This window comes from Camelus bactrianus, chromosome 18, assembly GCF_048773025.1.
Source record: "Camelus bactrianus isolate YW-2024 breed Bactrian camel chromosome 18, ASM4877302v1, whole genome shotgun sequence".
NCBI lineage: Eukaryota > Metazoa > Chordata > Mammalia > Artiodactyla > Camelidae > Camelus > Camelus bactrianus.
In genome coordinates this window covers 43,048,546-43,062,654 of record NC_133556.1, presented here as the reverse complement: position 1 = coordinate 43,062,654, position 14,109 = coordinate 43,048,546, and positions in this window count along the sequence as shown.

Here is a 14,109-nt window from a genome sequence, read left to right as displayed (position 1 = left end):
TAATTGTAATTTACATCGTTTCCTTACCGTGAAATTCCGTTTTACACAAGTGCTACATGAATCACGGTTTGAAAAATAATCACTAGACTGTTATTAACATGTGGATTACTGGACTTTCATTCACCATTCAAGGCATATTGACACTTAGAAGCATTTTCTCAGATTTCACAGGGTTCTCCTAATGGAAGATTTGAAAATGAGGCACATTGCGCAGAAAAATTCTCTTCAAGCGAGTTCTACCCAATAGACTTGTAACTTACATTGTTTCATTCACTATGACATTCCGTATTCCGAACACGTTACATGGATCACGAATTCGACAAACATTCTTTAATGAGTGTGAGCATGTGGATTACCGAACTTTCATCCACCATACAAGGCATATTTAAACCTTGAAGTATTTACACTGGGTTTGCAGCTATTTCCTAATAGCAGTTTCGAAAATCAGGCAGTTTTCAAAGGAAAAACCTGTTGGAGAGTGTTCTACCCAATAGATATGTACATAACATAAATTCCCCCACTGTGTAAATACGTGTTTTGAACACGCTACATGCAGAAATTATTCGACAAATATACACTACAGGTTTATTTGCATGTGGATTACAGGACTTTCATCACAATACAAGGCATATTGATGCTTAGAAGCATTTTCTCTGATTTCACAGATCTTTCAACGCCAGTTTCCCAAATGAGACAGATTTCACGGCAAAAAACTCTTGGAGCGGGTTCTAACCAATAGACATGTAATTTACATGGATTCCCTCACCGTGAAATTCCGTGTTCCGAACACGTTGCATGCTTCTCGGTTTCGACAAATATTCACTACAGAGTTGTTAGCAAGTGGATTACAGCACTTTCATTCACCATAAAAGGCTTACTGACACTTTGAAGAATTTTCTCAGATTTCACAGGTTAGTTTTAACGCCAGTTTTGAAAATGAGGCAGATTTGGCAGAAAAATGCTCTTGGAGCGAGTTTTACCCAAAAGATATGTAATTTACCTAGTTTCACTCACCGTGACATTCCGTGTTCTGAACACGTTACACGCATTTCGGATTCAACAAACATTTTTAATGAGTTGTGAACATTTGTATTACCGAACTTTCATCCACCTTACAATGCATATTGATACATAGAAAGTTTTATCCTGATTTAGTAGATTTCTCCTAATGTCAGTTTTTAAAATCATGCATTTTTTGCAGAAAAATGCTCTTGGAGTGAGTTCTACCCAAGAGACATGCAATTTACATAGAACCCGTCATTGTGAAATTCCGTGTTCCGAAAATGCTACATGCATCACGGATTCGAAAATATTCACTACAGAGTTGTTAGTATAATGATTATAGAACTTTCATCCACTATAATACCATATTGACACCTTGACGCATTTTCTCATATTTCAAAAGTTTTTCCTAATGCCAGTTTTGAAAATGAGGCAGATTCGCAGAAAAATTCTCGTGGAGCGAGTACTTCCCAATAGAAATTTAATTTACTTAGTTTCCCTCACAGTGACATTCCAATTTCCGAACACGCTACATGCATCAAGGTTTCAACAAACTTTCTCAAAAGAGTTGTGAGCATGTAGGTTACAGAACTTTGATCCACCATACATGGTATATTTACACCTAGAAACATTAACTCTGAATTTGCAGCTTTTACCTAATGCCAGTTTCGAAAATCAGGCCGTTTTCTCAAGAAAAAACTTTTTGGAGCGAGTTCTACCCTATAGACGTGTAGTTTACATAGATTCCATCGCCAGAATTTCCATGATATGATCACGCTACATGCATAACGCTTTCTACAAATATTCACCACAGATTTATTTGCATGTGGTTTTACGAACTTCCATCACAATACAAGGCATATTGACACTATGAAGCATTTTCTCTGCTTTTGCAGAAATTTTCAAACGCCAGTTTCGAAAATGAGGCAGATTTCGCAGAAAAATCTCTGGGAGCGAGTTCTACCCAAGAGATATGTATTTTACATAGATTCGCTCACCGTGATATTCTGTGTTCCAAACACACTTCATGTATCTCAGATTCGACAAATATTCACTACAGAGTTTTTAGCATGCGGATTACCGAACTTTCATCCACCATACAAGGCATATTTACACCGAGAATCTATTCATCTGAGTTTGCAGGGTTTTCGTAATGCAAGATTCAAAAATCAGGCAGATTTCTCAGGAAAAATCACTTGGAGTGATTTTTAACTAAGAGAATTATAATTTACATAAGATCCCTGGACGTTAAATTCCGTGTTCCGAATATGCTACATGATTAATGGTTCGACAAATATTCATTCCAGATTTGTTAGCATGTGGATTACAGAACTTTCATTACAATAGATTGAATATTGATACTTAGAAGTATTTTCTCAGATTTTGCAGCGTTTTCCCAAAGCCAGTTTCAAAAATGAAGCAGTTCTCGGAGAAAAATTCTCTTGGAAAGAGTTCTACCCAATAGAGAAGTAATTTAAATTGTTTTAATCACCGTGAAATTCCATGTTCCAAACACGGTCCATGCATCAAGGATTAGAAAACGATTCTTTAATATGTTGTGAGAATATGGATTACCGATATTTTTTTCATCATAATGGCATATTTACAACCGCAAATATTTACTCTCATTTTGCAACTTTTTCCAAACTTCAGATTCGATAATCATGCAATTTTCGCAGAAAAATTCTATTCTAGCTAGTTCTACCCAATAGAATTGTAATTTACATCGTTTCATTACCGTGAAATTCTGTTTTCCATAAGCACTACATGAATCACGGTTTGAAAAATAATCACTAGACTGTTATTAACATGTGGATTACTGGACTTTCATTCACCATTCAAGGCATATTGACACTTAGAAGCATTTTCTCAGATTTCACAGGATTCTCCTAATGGCAGATTTGAAAATGAGGCACATTTCGCAGAAAAATTCTCTTCACGCAAGTTCTAACTAATAGACTTGTAACTTACATTGTTTCATTCACTATGACATTCCGTATTCCGAACACGTTACATGGATCACGAATTCGACAAACATTTTTAATGAGTGTGAGCATGTGGATTACCGAACTTATATCCACCATACAAGACATATTTAAACCTTGAAGTGTTTACACTGGGTTTGCAGCTATTTCCTAATAGCAGTTTCGAAAATCAGGCAGTTTTCAAAGGAAAAACCTGTTGGAGAGTGTTCTACCCAATAGATATGTACATAACATGAATTCCCCCACTGTGTAATTACGTGTTTTGAACACGTAAGATGCAGAAATTTTTCGACAAATATAAACAACCGATTTATTTGCATGTGGATTACAGGACTTTCATCACAATACAAGGCATATTGATGCTTAGAAGCATTTTCTCTGATTTCACAGATCTTTCAACGCCAGTTTCCAAAATGAGACAGATTTAACGGCAAAAAACTCTTGGAGCGGGTTCTAACCAATAGACATGTAATTTACATGGATTCCCTCACCGTGAAATTCCGTGTTCCGAACACATTACATGCATCACGGATTTGACAAATATTCACTACAGAGTTGTTAGCAAGTGGATTACAGCACTTTCATCCACCATACAAGGCTTACTGACACTTTGAAGAATTTTCTCAGATTTCACAGGTTAGTTTTAACGCCAGTTTTGAAAATGAGGCAGATTTGGCAGAAAAATGCTCTTGGAGCGAGTTTTACCCAAAAGATATGTAATTTACCTAGTTTCACTCACCGTGACATTCCGTGTTCTGAACACGTTACACGCATTTCGGATTCAACAAACATTTTTAATGAGTTGTGAACATTTGTATTACCGAACTTTCATCCACCTTACAATGCATATTGATACATAGAAAGTTTTATTCTGATTTAGTAGATTTCTCCTAATGTCAGTTTTTAAAATCATGCAGATTTCCCAGAAAAATGCTCTTGGGGTGAGTTCTACCCAAGAGACATGCAATTTACATAGAACCCGTCATCGTGAAATTCCGTGTTCTGAAAATGCTACATGCATCACGGATTCGAAAATATTCACTACAGAGTTGTTAACATAATGATTATCGAACTTTCATCCACCATAATACCATATTGACACCTTGACGCATTTTCTCATATTTCAAAAGTTTTTCCTAATGCCAGTTTTGAAAATGAGGCAGATTCGCAGAAAAATTCTCGTGGAGCGAGTAATTCCCAATAGAAATTTAATTTACTTAGTTTCCCTCACAGTGACATTCCAATTTCCGAACACGCTACATGCATCAAGGTTTCAACAAACTTTCTCAAAAGAGTTGTGAGCATGTAGATTACAGAACTTTCATCCACCATACATGGCTTATATACACCTAGAAATATTAACTCTGAATTTGCAGCTTTTACCTAATGCCAGTTTCAAAAATCAGGCCGTTTTCTCAAGAAAAAATTTTTGGGGCGAGTTCTACCCTATTGACGTGTAGTTTACATAGATTCCATCGCCAGAATTTCCATGATAATATCACGCTACATGCATAACGCTTTCTACAAATATTCACCACAGATTTCTTTTCGTGGGTTTTACGAACTTCCATCACAATACAAGATATATTGACACTATGAAGCATTTTCTCTGCTTTTGCAGAGATTTTCAAACGCCAGTTTCGAAAATGAGGCAGATTTCGCAGAAAAATCTCTGGGAGCGAGTTCTACCCAAGAGACATGTATTTTACATAGATTCGCTCACCGTGATATTCTGTGTTCCAAACACACTTCATGTATCTCGGATTCGACAAATATTCACTACAGAGTTGTTAGCATGCGGATTACCGAACTTTCATCCACCATACTAGGCATATTTACACCGAGAATCTATTAAACTGAGTTTGCAGGGTTTTCATAATGCAAGATTCGAAAATCAGGCAGATTTCTCAGGAAAAATCCCTTGGAGTGATTTCTAACGAAGAAAAATGTAATTTAAATAAGATCCGTGGCCTTGAAATTCCGTGTTCCGAAAATGCTACATGATTAATGGTTCGACAAATATTCATTCCAGATTTGTTAGCATGTGGATTACCGAACTTTCATCACAATACCATAAATATTGACACTTAGAAGTATTTTCTCAGATTTTGCAGCGTTTTCCCAACACCAGTTTAAAAATGAAGCAGTATTCGCAGAAATATTCTCTTGGAGCGAGTTCTACCCAATAGAGAAGTAATTTACATTGTTTCATTCACTATGACATTCCGTATTCCGAACACGTTACATGCATCACAAATTCAACAAACATTCTTTAATGAGTGTGAGCATGTGTATAACCGAACTTTCATCCACCATACAAGGCATATTTAAACCTAGAAGTTGTTATTCTGATTTTGCAGGTTTTTCCTAACATCCAGTTTCGAAAATCATGAAATTTTCTCAGAAAAATTCAATTCAAGCGAGTTCTATCCAGTAGAATTGTTATTTTCCGAGTTTCACTCGCCGATACATTCCGTGTTCCGAAAACATTACATTCATCACGGCTTCGACAAACATGATTTAATGACCGTGAGCATGTGGATTACAGATTTTTCCACCACAGTGCAAGGCATATTTACACCTTGAAACATTTACTTAGATTTCGCAGATTTATCCTAACGTCAGTTATGGAAATCAGGGAGTATTCGCAGATAAATTCTCTTGGTGCATGATCTATCCCATAGAAATCTCATTTTGTAAATACCGTCACCATAACATTCCGTGTTCTGAAAACGGTACATGCACCACGTTTTCAACAAAAATTCACTGCTGAGTTGTTAGCTAGCGGATTATAAATCTTTAATAAACCATTGAAGATATATTGTCACCTTAAAGCATTTACTAAGATTTTGCAGCATTTTCATAACTCCAGTTTCAAAGCTGAGGCTGATTTTTCAGTAAAATGCTCCTGGATTGGGTTCTAACCTATAGATATGTAATTTACATAGTTTCCCTCAACGTGACATTCCGTGTTCCAAACACACTACATACATCATGTGTTTGAGAATCATTATTAATGAGTTGTGTACATGTGTATTACAGAACTTTCATCCACCATACAAGGCATATTTACACCTAGAAACATTTACTCTTAGTTCGCAGCATTTTCCTAATAGCAGTTTCGAAAATCACGCAGTTTTCAAAGGAAAAAAATGTTGGAGAGTGTTCTACCCAATAGATATGTAAATTACATAAATTCCACCACTGTGAAATTACGTGCCTTGAACACACTACATGCATAAACTATTCGAGAAAATTACACTACATGGTTGTTTGCATGTGGATTACAGGATTTTCATCACAATAAAAAGCATATTCATGCCTAGAAGCATTTTCTCTGATTTCACAGAGCTTTCCAAATGCCAGTTTCGAAAATGAGGCAGATTTCACGACAAAAACCCTCTTGGAGCTGGTTCTAACCAATAGACATGTAATTTACATGGATTCGGTCACCGTGAAATTCCGTGTTCTGAACACGCTACATGCATCTCGGTTTCGACAAATATTCACTACAGAGTTGTTAACAAGTGGATTACAGCACTTTCATCCACCATACAAGACTTACTGAAACTTTGAAGGATTTTCTCAGATTTCACAGGTTACCTTTAACCCCAGTTTTGAAAATGAGGCAGATTTGGCAGAAAAATGCTCTTGGAGCGAGTTGTTCCCAAAAGATATGTAATTTACATAGTTTCACTCACCGTGACATTCCGTGTTCCAAACACACTATATTCATCATGGTTTTGAGAAACATTTTTAATGAGTTGTGTACATGTGTATTACAGAACTTTCATCCACCTTACAAAGCATATTTATACATAGAAGGTTTTATTCTGATTTAGTAGATTTCCCCTAATGTCAGTTTTTAAAATCATGCATTTTTTTGAGAAAAATCCTCTTTTAGCGTGTTCTACCCAATAGAAATGCAATTTACATAGAACCCGTCATCGTGAAATTCCGTGTTCCGAAAAAGCTACATGCATCACAGATTCGACAAATATTCACTACAGACTTGTTAGCATAAGGATAAACGAAATTTCATCCTCCATAAAACCATATTGACACTTTGAAGCATTTTCTCATATTTTGAATGTCTTTCCTCATGCCAGTTTTGAAAATGAGGCAGATTCACAGAAACATACTCGTGGAGCGAGTACTTCCCAATAGAAATATAATTTACATAGATTCCCTCGCAGTGACATTCCAATTTCTGAACACGCTACATGCATCATGGTTTCAACAAACTTTCTCAAATGAGTTGTGAACATGTAAATTACAGAACTTTCATCTACCATACATGTCATATTTACACCTAGAAACATTAAATGTGAATTTGCAGCTTTTCCCTTATGTCAGTTTTGAAAATCAGCCCGTTTTCTCAGGAAAAAATTTTTGGAGCGAGTTCTAACCAGTAGACGTGTAATTTACATAGATTCCATCGCCAGGAATTTCTGTGATACGATCACGCTACATGCATAACGCTTTCTACAAATATTCACCACAGATTTGTTTGCATGTGCTTTTATGAACTTCCATCACGATACAAGGCATATTGACACTTTGAAGCATTTTCTCTGATTTTGCAGAGATTTTCAAATGCCAGTTTCAAAAATGAGACTGATTTCATTGTAAAAACTCTTGGAGCGTGTTCTACCCAAGAGAGATTTATTTTACATAGATTCGCTCACAGTGATATTCTGTGTTCCGAACACGATTCATGTATCTCGGATTCGAGAAATATTCACTACAGAGTTGTCAGCATGCGGATTACAGAGATTTGATCCACCATACCAGGCATATTTACACAGAGAATCTATTAATCTGAGTTCGCAGGGTTTTCCTAACGCCAATTTCTAAAATCACGCAGTTTTCTGGGGAAAAAATCTCTTGGAGCGATTTTTATCCATGGGAAATGTAATTTACATATATTCCCTGGCCGTGAATTTCCGTGTTCTGAACATGCTACATGCATGACGGATTTGACAAATATTCACTCCAGATTTGTTAGCATGTGGATTAACAAACTTATATCACATTACCATGAATATTGACACTTAGAAATATTTTCTCAGATTTTGCAGCATTTTCCTAAAGCCAGTTTCAAAAATGAAGCAGTTTTCCCAGAAAAATACTCGTGGAGCGAGTACTTCCCAATAGAAATTTAATTTACTTAGTTTCCCTCACAGTGACATTCCATTTTCCGAACACGCTACATGCATCAAGGTTTCAACAAACTTTCTCAAAAGAGTTGTGAGCATGTAGATTACAGAACATTCATCCACCATACATGGCATATTTACACCTAGAAACATTAACTCTGAATTTGCAGATTTTACCTGATGCCAGTTTCGAAAATCAGGCCGTTTTCTCAAGAAAAAATTTTTGGAGCGAGTTCTACCCTTTAGACGTGTAGTTTACATAGATTCCATCGCCAGAATTTCCATGATACGATCACGCTACATGCATAACGCTTTCTACAAATATACACCACAGATTTATTTGCATGTGGTTTTACGAACTTCCATCACAATACAAGACATATTGACACTATGAAGCATTTTCTCTGCTTTTGCAGAGATTTTCAAATGCCAGTTTCGAAAATGAGGCAGATTTCACAGAAAAATCTCTGGGAGCGAGTTCTACCCAAGAGACATGTATTTTACAGAGATTCACTCACCGTGATATTCTGTGTTCCAAACACACTTCATGTATCTCGGATTCGACAAATATTCACTACAGAGTTGTTAGCATGCGGATTACCGAACTTTCATCCACCATACTAGGCATATTTACACCGAGAATCTATTAAACTGAGTTTGCAGGGTTTTCATAATGCAAGATTCGAAAATCAGGCAGATTTCTCAGGAAAAGTCCCTTGGAGTGATTTCTAACGAAGAAAAATGTAATTTAAATAAGATCCGTGGCCTTGAAATTCCGTGTTCCAAAAATGCTACATGATTAATGGTTCGACAAATATTCATTCCAGATTTGTTAGCATGTGGATTACCGAACTTTCATCACAATACCATAAATATTGACACTTAGAAGTATTTTCTCAGATTTTGCAGCGTTTTCCCAACACCAGTTTAAAAATGAAGCAGTATTCGCAGAAATATTCTCTTGGAGCGAGTTCTACCCAATAGAGAAGTAATTTACATTGTTTCATTCACTATGACATTCCGTAGTCCGAACACGTTACATGCATCACAAATTCAACAAACATTCTTTAATGAGTGTGAGCATGTGTATAACCGAACTTTCATCCACCATACAAGGCATATTTAAACCTAGAAGTTGTTATTCTGATTTTGCAGGTTTTTCCTAACATCCAGTTTCGAAAATCATGAAATTTTCTCAGAAAAATTCAATTCAAGCGAGTTCTATCCAGTAGAATTGTTATTTTCCGAGTTTCACTCGCCGATACATTCCGTGTTCCGAAAACGTTACATTCATCACGGCTTCGACAAACATGATTTAATGACCGTGAGCATGTGGATTACAGATTTTTCCACCACAGTGCAAGGCATATTTACACCTTGAAACATTTACTTAGATTTCGCAGATTTATCCTAACATCAGTTATGGAAATCAGGGAGTATTCGCAGATAAATTCTCTTGGTGCATGATCTATCCCATAGAAATCTCATTTTGTAAATACCGTCACCATAACATTCCGTGTTCTGAAAACGGTACATGCACCACGTTTTCAACAAAAATTCACTGCTGAGTTGTTAGCTAGCGGATTATAAATCTTTAATAAACCATTGAAGATATATTGTCACCTTAAAGCATTTACTAAGATTTTGCAGCATTTTCATAACTCCAGTTTCAAAGCTGAGGCTGATTTTTCAGTAAAATGCTCCTGGATTGGGTTCTAACCTATAGATATGTAATTTACATAGTTTCCCTCAACGTGACATTCCGTGTTCCAAACACACTACATACATCATGTGTTTGAGAATCATTATTAATGAGTTGTGTACATGTGTATTACAGAACTTTCATCCACCATACAAGGCATATTTACACCTAGAAACATTTACTCTTAGTTCGCAGCATTTTCCTAATAGCAGTTTCGAAAATCACGCAGTTTTCAAAGGAAAAAAATGTTGGAGAGTGTTCTACCCAATAGATATGTAAATTACATAAATTCCACCACTGTGAAATTACGTGCCTTGAACACACTACATGCATAAACTATTCGAGAAAATTACACTACATGGTTGTTTGCATGTGGATTACAGGATTTTCATCACAATAAAAAGCATATTCATGCCTAGAAGCATTTTCTCTGATTTCACAGAGCTTTCCAAATGCCAGTTTCGAAAATGAGGCAGATTTCACGACAAAAACCCTCTTGGAGCTGGTTCTAACCAATAGACATGTAATTTACATGGATTCGGTCACCGTGAAATTCCGTGTTCTGAACACGCTACATGCATCTCGGTTTCGACAAATATTCACTACAGAGTTGTTAACAAGTGGATTACAGCACTTTCATCCACCATACAAGACTTACTGAAACTTTGAAGGATTTTCTCAGATTTCACAGGTTACCTTTAACCCCAGTTTTGAAAATGAGGCAGATTTGGCAGAAAAATGCTCTTGGAGCGAGTTGTTCCCAAAAGATATGTAATTTACATAGTTTCACTCACCGTGACATTCCGTGTTCCAAACACACTATATTCATCATGGTTTTGAGAAACATTTTTAATGAGTTGTGTACATGTGTATTACAGAACTTTCATCCACCTTACAAAGCATATTTATACATAGAAGGTTTTATTCTGATTTAGTAGATTTCCCCTAATGTCAGTTTTTAAAATCATGCATTTTTTTGAGAAAAATCCTCTTTTAGCATGTTCTACCCAATAGAAATGCAATTTACATAGAACCCGTCATCGTGAAATTCCGTGTTCCGAAAAAGCTACATGCATCACAGATTCGACAAATATTCACTACAGACTTGTTAGCATAAGGATAAACGAAATTTCATCCTCCATAAAACCATATTGACACTTTGAAGCATTTTCTCATATTTTGAATGTCTTTCCTCATGCCAGTTTTGAAAATGAGGCAGATTCACAGAAACATACTCGTGGAGCGAGTACTTCCCAATAGAAATATAATTTACATAGATTCCCTCGCAGTGACATTCCAATTTCTGAACACGCTACATGCATCATGGTTTCAACAAACTTTCTCAAATGAGTTGTGAACATGTAAATTACAGAACTTTCATCTACCATACATGTCATATTTACACCTAGAAACATTAAATGTGAATTTGCAGCTTTTCCCTTATGTCAGTTTTGAAAATCAGCCCGTTTTCTCAGGAAAAAATTTTTGGAGCGAGTTCTAACCAGTAGACGTGTAATTTACATAGATTCCATCGCCAGGAATTTCTGTGATACGATCACGCTACATGCATAACGCTTTCTACAAATATTCACCACAGATTTGTTTGCATGTGCTTTTATGAACTTCCATCACGATACAAGGCATATTGACACTTTGAAGCATTTTCTCTGATTTTGCAGAGATTTTCAAATGCCAGTTTCAAAAATGAGACTGATTTCATTGTAAAAACTCTTGGAGCGTGTTCTACCCAAGAGAGATTTATTTTACATAGATTCGCTCACAGTGATATTCTGTGTTCCGAACACGATTCATGTATCTCGGATTCGAGAAATATTCACTACAGAGTTGTCAGCATGCGGATTACAGAGATTTGATCCACCATACCAGGCATATTTACACAGAGAATCTATTAATCTGAGTTCGCAGGGTTTTCCTAACGCCAATTTCTAAAATCACGCAGTTTTCTGGGGAAAAAATCTCTTGGAGCGATTTTTATCCATGGGAAATGTAATTTACATATATTCCCTGGCCGTGAATTTCCGTGTTCTGAACATGCTACATGCATGACGGATTTGACAAATATTCACTCCAGATTTGTTAGCATGTGGATTAACAAACTTATATCACATTACCATGAATATTGACACTTAGAAATATTTTCTCAGATTTTGCAGCATTTTCCTAAAGCCAGTTTCAAAAATGAAGCAGTTTTCCCAGAAAAATACTCGTGGAGCGAGTACTTCCCAACAGAAATTTAATTTACTTAGTTTCCCTCACAGTGACATTCCATTTTCCGAACACGCTACATGCATCAAGGTTTCAACAAACTTTCTCAAAAGAGTTGTGAGCATGTAGATTACAGAACATTCATCCACCATACATGGCATATTTACACCTAGAAACATTAACTCTGAATTTGCAGATTTTACCTGATGCCAGTTTCGAAAATCAGGCCGTTTTCTCAAGAAAAAATTTTTGGAGCGAGTTCTACCCTTTAGACGTGTAGTTTACATAGATTCCATCGCCAGAATTTCCATGATACGATCACGCTACATGCATAACGCTTTCTACAAATATTCACCACAGATTTATTTGCATGTGGTTTTACGAACTTCCATCACAATACAAGGCATATTGACACTATGAAGCATTTTCTCTGCTTTTGCAGAGATTTTCAAATGCCAGTTTCGAAAATGAGGCAGATTTCACAGAAAAATCTCTGGGAGCGAGTTCTACCCAAGAGACATGTATTTTACAGAGATTCACTCACCGTGATATTCTGTGTTCCAAACACACTTCATGTATCTCGGATTCGACAAATATTCACTACAGAGTTGTTAGCATGCGGATTACCGAACTTTCATCCACCATACAAGGCATATTTACACCGAGAATCTATTAATCTGAGTTTGCAGGGTTTTCGTAATGCAAGATTCAAAAATCAGGCAGATTTCTCAGGAAAAATCTCTTGGAGTGATTTGTAACTAAGAGAATTATAATTTACATAAGATACCTGGACGTTAAATTCCGTGTTCCGAATATGCTACATGGTTAATGGTTCGACAAATATTCATTCCAGATTTGTTAGCATGTGGATTACAGAACTTTCATTACAATAGATTGAATATTGATACTTAGAAGTATTTTGTCAGATTTTGAAAAGTTTTCCCAAAGCCAGTTTCAAAAATGAAGCATTTTTCGCAGAAAAATTCTCTTGGAGCAAGTTCTACCCAATAGAGAAGTAATTTACATTGTTTTAATCACCGTGAAATTCCACGTTCCTAACACGGTCCATGCATCACAGGTTAGAAAACGATTCTTTAATATGTTGTGAAAATATGGATTACCGATCTTTTTTCCATCATAATGGCTTATATACAACTACAAATATTTACTCTCATTTTGCAACTTTTTCCAAACTTCAGATTCGATAATCATGCAATTTTCGCAGAAAAATTCTATTCTAGCTAGTTCTTCCCAATAGAATTGTAATTTACATCGTTTCCTTACCGTGAAATTCCGTTTTACACAAGTGCTACATGAATCACGGTTTGAAAAATAATCACTAGACTGTTATTAACATGTGGATTACTGGACTTTCATTCACCATTCAAGGCATATTGACACTTAGAAGCATTTTCTCAGATTTCACAGGTTTCTCATAATGGAAGATTTGAAAATGAGGCACATTGCGCAGAAAAATTCTCTTCAAGCGAGTTCTACCCAATAGACTTGTAACTTACATTGTTTCATTCACTATGACATTCCGTATTCCGAACACGTTACATGGATCACGAATTCGACAAACATTCTTTAATGAGTGTGAGCATGTGGATTACCGAACTTTCATCCACCATACAAGGCATATTTAAACCTTGAAGTATTTACACTGGGTTTGCAGCTATTTCCTAATAGCAGTTTCGAAAATCAGGCAGTTTTCAAAGGAAAAACCTGTTGGAGAGTGTTCTACCCAATAGATATGTACATAACATAAATTCCCCCACTGTGTAAATACGTGTTTTGAACACGCTACATGCAGAAATTATTCGACAAATATACACTACAGGTTTATTTGCATGTGGATTACAGGACTTTCATCACAATACAAGGCATATTGATGCTTAGAAGCATTTTCTCTGATTTCACAGATCTTTCAACGCCAGTTTCCCAAATGAGACAGATTTCACGGCAAAAAACTCTTGGAGCGGGTTCTAAGCAATAGACATGTAATTTACATGGATTCCCTCACCGTGAAATTCCG